Source organism: Limulus polyphemus, unplaced genomic scaffold (genome assembly GCF_000517525.1).
Source record: "Limulus polyphemus unplaced genomic scaffold, Limulus_polyphemus-2.1.2 Scaffold3232, whole genome shotgun sequence".
Classification (NCBI taxonomy): Eukaryota; Metazoa; Arthropoda; class Merostomata; order Xiphosura; family Limulidae; genus Limulus; species Limulus polyphemus.
The window spans coordinates 90,761-99,402 of NW_013668842.1; the positions used below are offsets into that span (position 1 = coordinate 90,761).

Here is an 8,642-nt window from a genome sequence, read left to right on the forward strand (position 1 = left end):
CAATAATTTCTAATTCAAAAACATAAAGACACATGCTATATTATACATTTAAACACTTTCTACTTTATACAACAAAAATAAGATATAAAACTGGTACCATCAAAATCAGTATTCATGCTCTTACAATATTCTATTTGAAAGTCAATTTCTGCTTGGAAATATACATATGAATGCATGATTTGCAACTGTATGTAGCAACAGGAACAAATATACCTAAACTATATTTTTTCACAATCCCAATGAACATTTTACAGAATTTCTCATGTGTTTGAAAATTCTTAATAAGCAGGAAGATCAGAGGTTGAGATCTTAGAAAACGCAAAAAGAAACAACACTTACAAAATTCCATAAATGTTATGCCAGTCTAATAAATAAGTTTCAATATAAACTACAAATAAAACTTGTATTTATTTATTTCCATTTCTAATCCATCAGATACATAAGTTACAAAGTTCCATAAAAATAAGGTTACAATTAATAACTATTTGAGATAAATATTAAAACTGTCCAGTGAATATTCCTGATTTAACAAGAAACTTCCAGATTAACTTGAAACAATAAGAAGAACAAACATCCAAGTTTGACATTATCTGTAAATTATAACAAATATATGAAATGAAAAATAACAAATGCCTGATAATGATACTAAATCTGGTAGTTTTACTGAAGAACTCTTTTAAAACTTTCTTCTATATCATTATTAGGTCTAATGATTTGCTCTAAACTTTCCTAAATGACATGGGTGATTTTGAATGTGCCTAAGGAGGAATTTAGTACTCTCCTGGAACATGTAGCTTTTAAGATATAATAATTTATTTTTTATCCATGTCATGTGATGACTTATAAAAACAAATTCTCCAATATTTGGAATTGTTAGTCAGAATATTCAAGCTATTCTTCATGTGTTTTAACCTGTCAAAATACACTAAATCACCAAAATGATGTTATTAATCCAACTACTGATATTCACAAGATAGCTTGTATTAAGGTGTTTGAAAAAATAAATATGTATAAAATACTGACAAGCATGTATTTTTATCACCATTCAACAAGATATAACATTAAACATTAACTCGGATTGTGCTGTAAATTGTTTTTTAACACCTATTGAGTTTCTTACATTTTTATGTTTTGGAATTTCAAACAATTGATTTAGTATTACTATAAAACATAAACAATAATATTGCAGAAATTTTTGTTTATTTGTTCAGTCAAAGCTATTACCAACAAGGGGTATCAAAACAGTTTTAGCATAAAAAGCTGCTGAGCTACTGGATCAAATTAGAAATATATGCTAGTCAAAAACTGAAATATTCTCATGAAGTTTTTGCATTCTTTTGAGGTAACTGACCATTACATAGGTAAATGTTAAATGATGGAAAATAAGAAGCATTAAAATTTTCTTAACTGTTCACCACTTCAGTAAGCTTTTGCCAGTGGATTTAAAACTAGAATAACATCTTGACAGAATCATACAAGAGCCAATGACAGATTTATCTGCTTGATCTATTCTTAAACAAGATATTTATATTTCTGAACTTGTCAGGTTGTGTGTGTGCCCACATTGATCACAAATTGAGATATAACTATTTTATGACATTATCTATAAATACTCATTACAAATGTTAATGATTTATATGTTTTGTTAAAAAAAAATATAACTTTCTTATGTAAAAAAGCCAGTGAACAGTTAAAAGTCATCATGAAACAGAAAAATCAACTGTTGAAGAGACCACTTTTTTTTTTGCAGTGAAATGTAGTATCTCAAGATGCACAATTTAAAGATTCCAAGATTATTAAGATAGTATTGTAGTCAAATTATAATTGTAACATGTTCATAATTCATCTTGGTAAACCATTTCCTCTGCACCGGGAAAAGTTCTTACAAATAAGAATGTGATTCTTTAATGAGTCGTTTCTTGTAAAACCTTTTCCACATGAACTACACTCATATTTTCTTGCATCAGGAAAATGTACATTCAAGTGTCGATGCATGTTGCTTTTTTTGCTGAAAAATTGACAACAAACAGGACACTGAGTTGAATGAAGTCCTGGTCTTTCCTGTTTCTTTTTTTGAACTACTGTGGAAAGAAATATTAACCTTTATGAAATAACTATTCAAAACATTGAATGGCACATTTTTTATATTCAGTCAGAAAACTAAGTAAATAAGAGACAAAGAGCACAGGTAACTTCCTATAACTAAATTAGCCTCTCATTGAAGCTGTTTTACCTTATAACCCAGTTTGTTCACACTGAGTATATACAATGTTTTTGTAACTTTAAATAGAAAATAATTATGCAATCGAAGTTTGTATACATACTCGTGACTAAATAATATTACAATCTAAATAGACACCATAAGTTACTATATTTAGTCTCTCCAGTCAAAACCATAAATTAAAAAATAACACTTTTGTGTAAACATTCAGCTGTTTATAATAAAAATAAGCATTGATACATGATTTCCCAGTGAACTTAATTATAAAATAATAAACAATTAAAATAAGAATAACTTGTTATCAAGCACCACCACAATTTTTAAAACTTTCGGACATCTGCTAACTTGAAGGCTAATTCTGGTAATTTAATGTTTGTACCAGATAAATCCTATTCAGAAAATATCAAAAAGAAGGTTGTTCCTAAAAAGTTAATAACATACATGTGTTCAAGGCTGAGCACTGGACATTTTCTCACAAATTTTCGACTACTTTTATTTGACTATGGGGAAAGTAGCTAGCCCACTTTTTTGGTGGTGGGGGGGGGGGCAGTAATGGGACAGGAACCATGGAACCTCAGATTCACAGTCCAGTTTGCTTATCACTAGGCCATGCTTGGCTCAAAATGAGTGAAAATCTAAGATATAATCATACAAACATCCACCACAGTAAAAAGTTGCACAGAAACAAGAGAAACTAGTTTGATATATGCTTATACACACACACTTCACCTACTAAATAAGCTATTGACAGAGACTTTGAATCCATACAAGAAAAAATATCAATGATCCTTTTTATTAATTATTGTTTAGCCTTATGTTGCTACCTTTACTCTGATATCATTATTAATTTCATAATAGGATAAATAATGTATTACATCATGTTTCTTGTTGAATACATTTTGTAACACTCAGAGCACCAGTACCACATAATGACAAAATTTGATTTATATTTGATCTCTCTACTCATTTTATCAAAACACTATCTAACAAACAAAAACATCTTATAACAAACTGGATTAGAGTTAAATTTTATAACTGTTTCTACATTACTTGTACTTTCAAATATACAAATCACAAAATCCAAAACTTTGAACAATTTTTATTATTGCTCCATGTGTTTTTCAACTTAGCCATATAATTTTAGAACGGAAAGAACAACGAGAGCAAAAAAACTGAATAGTAAAATCTGATTTTATTCAAATTGCAAAATTATATTTTTACAGCTTTTGCTAATGGCTCCAACCACTCCATATTGTAAAAGAAAAATCATAGAAGTCAATGCTATATACTATGAATAACTTTCAAGTGACAGAGAAGGTATTCTTTCCACCCGAGTGACTTCAAACACATAAAAAGACGTATGCTGTATATAACATCCTACATGACTGTTTACATGTTGCTAACAATTTCTTAGATACATGACACTTCCAAGAAGTACCTGTAACAAAAATGAACATACTACACAACATAATATCTATCACCTGAAACTATCATTATTACTAGAAAAATAATCAGAGCATGTTGTATTACAATTTTTTTTATAGATTAAAAGCTTAATACTTTGTGTTTTGTTTTTAAAGGCTCATAATGAATAATAATAGAGAACATTTACTACTTATGAATATAAAAAGAACTACTACTTAAATAAAATGTTTTAGATGAAAATTATTTTATTAGAGTACTCTTTCTCTACAAAAAGTGAATTAAAATAATAAACTACTCAAATGCAGCATTATATTTCACTTGCAAGTAAGCAATTGATACTTTTATGAATTATTATTTACTGTTTAGTAAATTTAGAGTTTTTTGGGTTATAATTTTGATGGGAATTTAGAACATTTGAGAATAAATTTTCACTGTACATATGAATACAAGATACTATACAAAAACCTCATATATATATATATAAAACCTTGAATTGAAATCATGCAGCAGAACACAAATAAGAGAAACTATACCAGATGCAAAAAAATGTAAAGGATACAATTCCACAAAGATAAGTGTGGATATCACCCAAAAGGCAATTGGGATATCCTGCCTCTCCAAATATCACGCAAACAAGAAACTAGTGAAGGAAAAAAACAACAGCTAAATAAATAATAAAGCCCAGGTACTTAAGTCAACAATGCCTAAGCTTTTGACCGCCATTCACCACCCATGGCTGATTGCGAGTATGGGAATAATACCTCAAAATCAAGCACTAATTAATTCTTATACAGAGAATATTTGAATGCAACAAATTCATAAAGTGACCACTAGTGCCAAATATTTGATATATTTTAAAGAGATATAATTATATTTCAAAAATTTTATAGAAATAGTACTATATCACCCTCCTTTATGGTATGATGAAATGCACAGTTGTTGAACAGAAGGTTCAATTATTGGTATACTTTTAACCTGTATTTTATATCTACCTTTATTTATTTGACAGAAGTAAATCTAGTATTATTATGCAAGTTTTTACTTCTATATTCTCAATCACTTTGTCTGAAGAGTAACCAGAGAAGTTACAATATTGGTTAAAATAAAATTAAGCTTTGTATGTCTAAGTTACAGAAATAATGAGAACACATTAATGAGTGAAATTAAGTTCATCATGACTTAAGTCTATATATAAATATCTGTTAATGATTAGCATAAAGAACAAGAACAACAAATCAAAATAGAATATGACAATCAATCCACTCTTCATGCAAATAATTGTTTTTCTGAGTTGAAAGTAACAAGTCTATAGTACAAACATATTTTCCTAAGATTAATAAAAAGTGATCATGCTTTGAATAATTAAATTATCATGCACTACTTTCAGTGCTGAAACTGTTACATTGCAATGACAGTTAAAATAATCTACTGTTAGAAATGTAAATTGAACATATTGGTTACTTCCTTGCAAGAGATAACATTTACATTTTTCAGTATTATAAGACAATCATACAATGTATTATATACAATAAATGTCTGGTGTGCACTGGTTTTAATGCTACAAAAATCTAGTTAATTGTTGTTCCAGTGCCTGGGCAGCACGTGATACCGTACCCCAAATAACTGGGTGTGACACAGCAATAGTCCTGCTTGATTATAAAATAATTTTCTGTGAGCATTTAAATAAACATTAAGTTCAATATATTTAAAAAATTATGTTTTGTTCATTTCTAAAAATTTACACTTAACAGCAACAATGTACAAGTAAATTTAGGAAATACTACTGGTGAGGATAGTATTTGTTTTTCACTAAATCTACAGTTCTTTACTGATACAGTCATCTTATGTTGAGAAGAACATTCACTTCTTGTGATGTGACTTTGCTCACTGGTGATTTTTACTGTTCCAACTGTAGTTTATTTGACACCAGTAAAGCTGCTTATGAAAGCCTGCTAAATGATCATTTCAACATTTATCATAATGAAAGCTATACAGACAGGAGAAGGGTTGACCTTTTGGTAGCCCCATGCAGAAACTTGGATTGCGGCACCTACACTTTACTAGACAACCAAACTGAATACTACCTGCTTAACCTTATGTGAAATCTGTTTCTTTAAAACAAAAAAGGTGTTTAAAATATTGTGGAAATTTCCCTGTTATTCAAGGCTTGCTTAAGAGGCATGGGAAGTACCTTCTTTCCTCTATTCTAAAACACAAAGGTTTCAAACATGGGTTTTTCATAAAAAAAGGAGTGTTTGCAAAGTGTTTTATTAGCCCTATCTATCAATTTGCTTTGAGCATCAAGCTTCATTATAAAGCCACCCACAAAAGTGGATGTTTTAAATTATTTTATGAAATCACTAATTGTACCTTTTTGAACATTTCCTTCACAATTTAATGGATGACATAAAATCTATAAAAAAAAAGGTTAAAGGACGTGGAGACTAAATAGCTATGACATAGATTCATATGATGATGTGCCGAGATCCTTTTAAACAAAATCTTGTTTTATCATGTATCAAAAAATGTGAATGTTAATGAAAACGTACTTACATAACTGTTTCATTACATTCAATAATTATGTATATCATGATTATAGGTACTAGTAATAAATAAAGATAATTATCATTTTGCCATCATAGAATGAAAGTGTTAACACACTGAAATTATGAAATTACTGAAAAAAGATGAGCTGGCTACAAAACAACTTGGAATAACAAAATATGCATGTGTAACACTTAGATTTCAACAATCTAGTCATTCTTATAATGTTACAATTTTTTAAAGTTCATTTTTCACTTGATAAAAGGCATCTAAATGAATAAGCCATATAGCATAATGAGGGCTAGTAGGACCACCCAAAACTGATATTAAAATTTGATTGTGGAAATGATACAAAACAAAAGTACTTATGATAAGGTTTGTTTTGTATTGAATTTCGCACAAAGCTACAGTGAAAGACTAAAGGGAAGGAAGCTAATCATCACCACCCACCACCAACTTTTGGGAAACTCTTTTACCAATGAATATTGGTAATGACCATCACATTATAATGCCCCCTCAGCTGAAAGGGCTAGCATGTTTGGTGGGATGGGGAATCGAACCAGCAACCCTCAGATTGCAAGTCAAGCACCTTAACCACCTGGCCATGCCGGGCCTGTAACAATAAGGATTTCTTTTTGAAACAATATATTAAGTGTGGATGAAGATATAGATTGATGTATTAATAAATATTAGTTATATATCAGGAATCTTAGATAACTAGCACTACAATCATAAACAGGCTCACTTGTAATGCATTTATAAGATACTGCATTAAGGTAAAATGTCAGGTGGTCTGATGGGTTCTGATATTGTTATTAGATAAATGGAAAACTTCATCATTTTGTAGTAAAGCACACATTGGAACTAATAAACCCTTCACTGGATAGAATACAGTGGAAGTTTTGATTGTACTTCAAATATGTTTATCCTGTTACTGAATATGACTTCTGTGGTCTCTCTGCTAACTTTTACAATTGGTTTTACTATATTAAGCAATAATTGGTCTGCATCATTGGTAAGGTAATAAAACATATTTTCTTTTGCACTAAAATGCTGAAGATAATTATATAATTTGCTTTATTAATAGAATTAAAAGATTCACTTACACATGATTTTCATGTTGGTAAATTGCTTGTCAAAGAAGCATCTATTCTGAAAATATGTTTGACATCATATACATATTTGCATTCTTTCATAACATATTCACTTTCTTTGAAAACATCACTGTCTTCAAATAAAGGAAAAAACATCATTAGCAATAAAATGTATATCATTTTCATCATGTACTTCTTCATTACAGTATTCTCATTTTAATTTGGCTATGTCATTTTATTCTACTGTTTGTTGCACTAATAGTACTTTCCTATACAATTTGGGCAGCTTTTCCCCATCTCTCTAATTCAATTTAGCAAGAAATTGATAATCTATCGTATCCCCATACACAATGAGAACAAGCTAAGCATTTCGAACGTGTATGATCTAGTTCAAAACTTTGTAGTTTGTACGCTACACTACAGTATATCAAGTTTATTAATGCATTTTCCACTATTTTTTCCACAACATTAAATGTATCAAATGTACATCTAAACCTAATACATTTACATTTGTTTTGAAACTGGAATACAACTTGTAAATTAACTTTAACAGGACTTGTTAAAATTTAAATTTTAAGACTTTGCTTCAGACTTCCACTAGTCACATTGTTATCTAATTACAATCGAGAAATTACGTTTATGTACATTTGTCTTACTTCATCAGGTTTAACATAATACATATTCAGGTACACTGCATCAGAAACTCTTAAAATTAAAACTAATATAAATTTATACTTACTTTTCGCAACTAATGAATTTACTTCCGTGTACCACATTCACGTTCGATAAATTACAAATTAACCACGTGGTGCACATGACGTCACAGTTATGAATCAATGTTTTCCATTTTTAAAACAGAATCGAATTTTTTTGATTTTGCTATAATAACAATCATATGAACAAACACGTATACTAAAATGTCATCCAACATAAAAAATTCTCCTTTTTCAGGTTTTGGTGTGGTTATTTTAGAGCAAAGCCACTTTGAGTTATCTGCTTTGTCCACCGAGAGGAATCGAACCCTGAATTTTAGCATTGTGATGCCATGGACTTACTGATCTCCCACCGGAGAACTTAAAGGTTTTCAAATAACTCAGTTAATATTTGCATTCTTCAACCAACTGCAGGTGTAGTATTTTCAGGTAAAAACTGCCACTTTTCCTACAAGTATCAGATAAACGGATTCGCAAATAACTACATATTCGTTCAGGAAATAAGGAGAGAGTCTGTTTTAATTTCTTGTCTGTGTAAAATAATGAGACCAGGCAAAGTTGAAACTATCCTTATCATTGCACAAACAAAAGGAAAACGCAGCGTACTGTTGCGTCGGCGAGATCACGTGACTATTCTCACGCCCT

General features: G+C 29.8%; 1 long non-coding RNA gene across 2 annotated transcripts; it reads right to left on the reverse strand.

The window, feature by feature from the left end:
- Nucleotides 1-389: 389 nt before the first annotated feature.
- Nucleotides 390-8,599, reverse strand: LOC111088158. 2 transcript variants are annotated; one of them, XR_002612762.1, is made up of 4 exons: nt 8,024-8,599; nt 7,297-7,342; nt 4,180-4,286; nt 390-3,659 (listed from the first exon to the last, which is right to left on the reverse strand). It is a non-coding gene; the product is annotated as an uncharacterized LOC111088158 (long non-coding RNA). The 2 variants fall into 2 exon arrangements; XR_002612761.1 differs by lacking the exon at nt 7,297-7,342.
- Between the last annotated feature and the right edge of the window lie 43 nt (nt 8,600-8,642).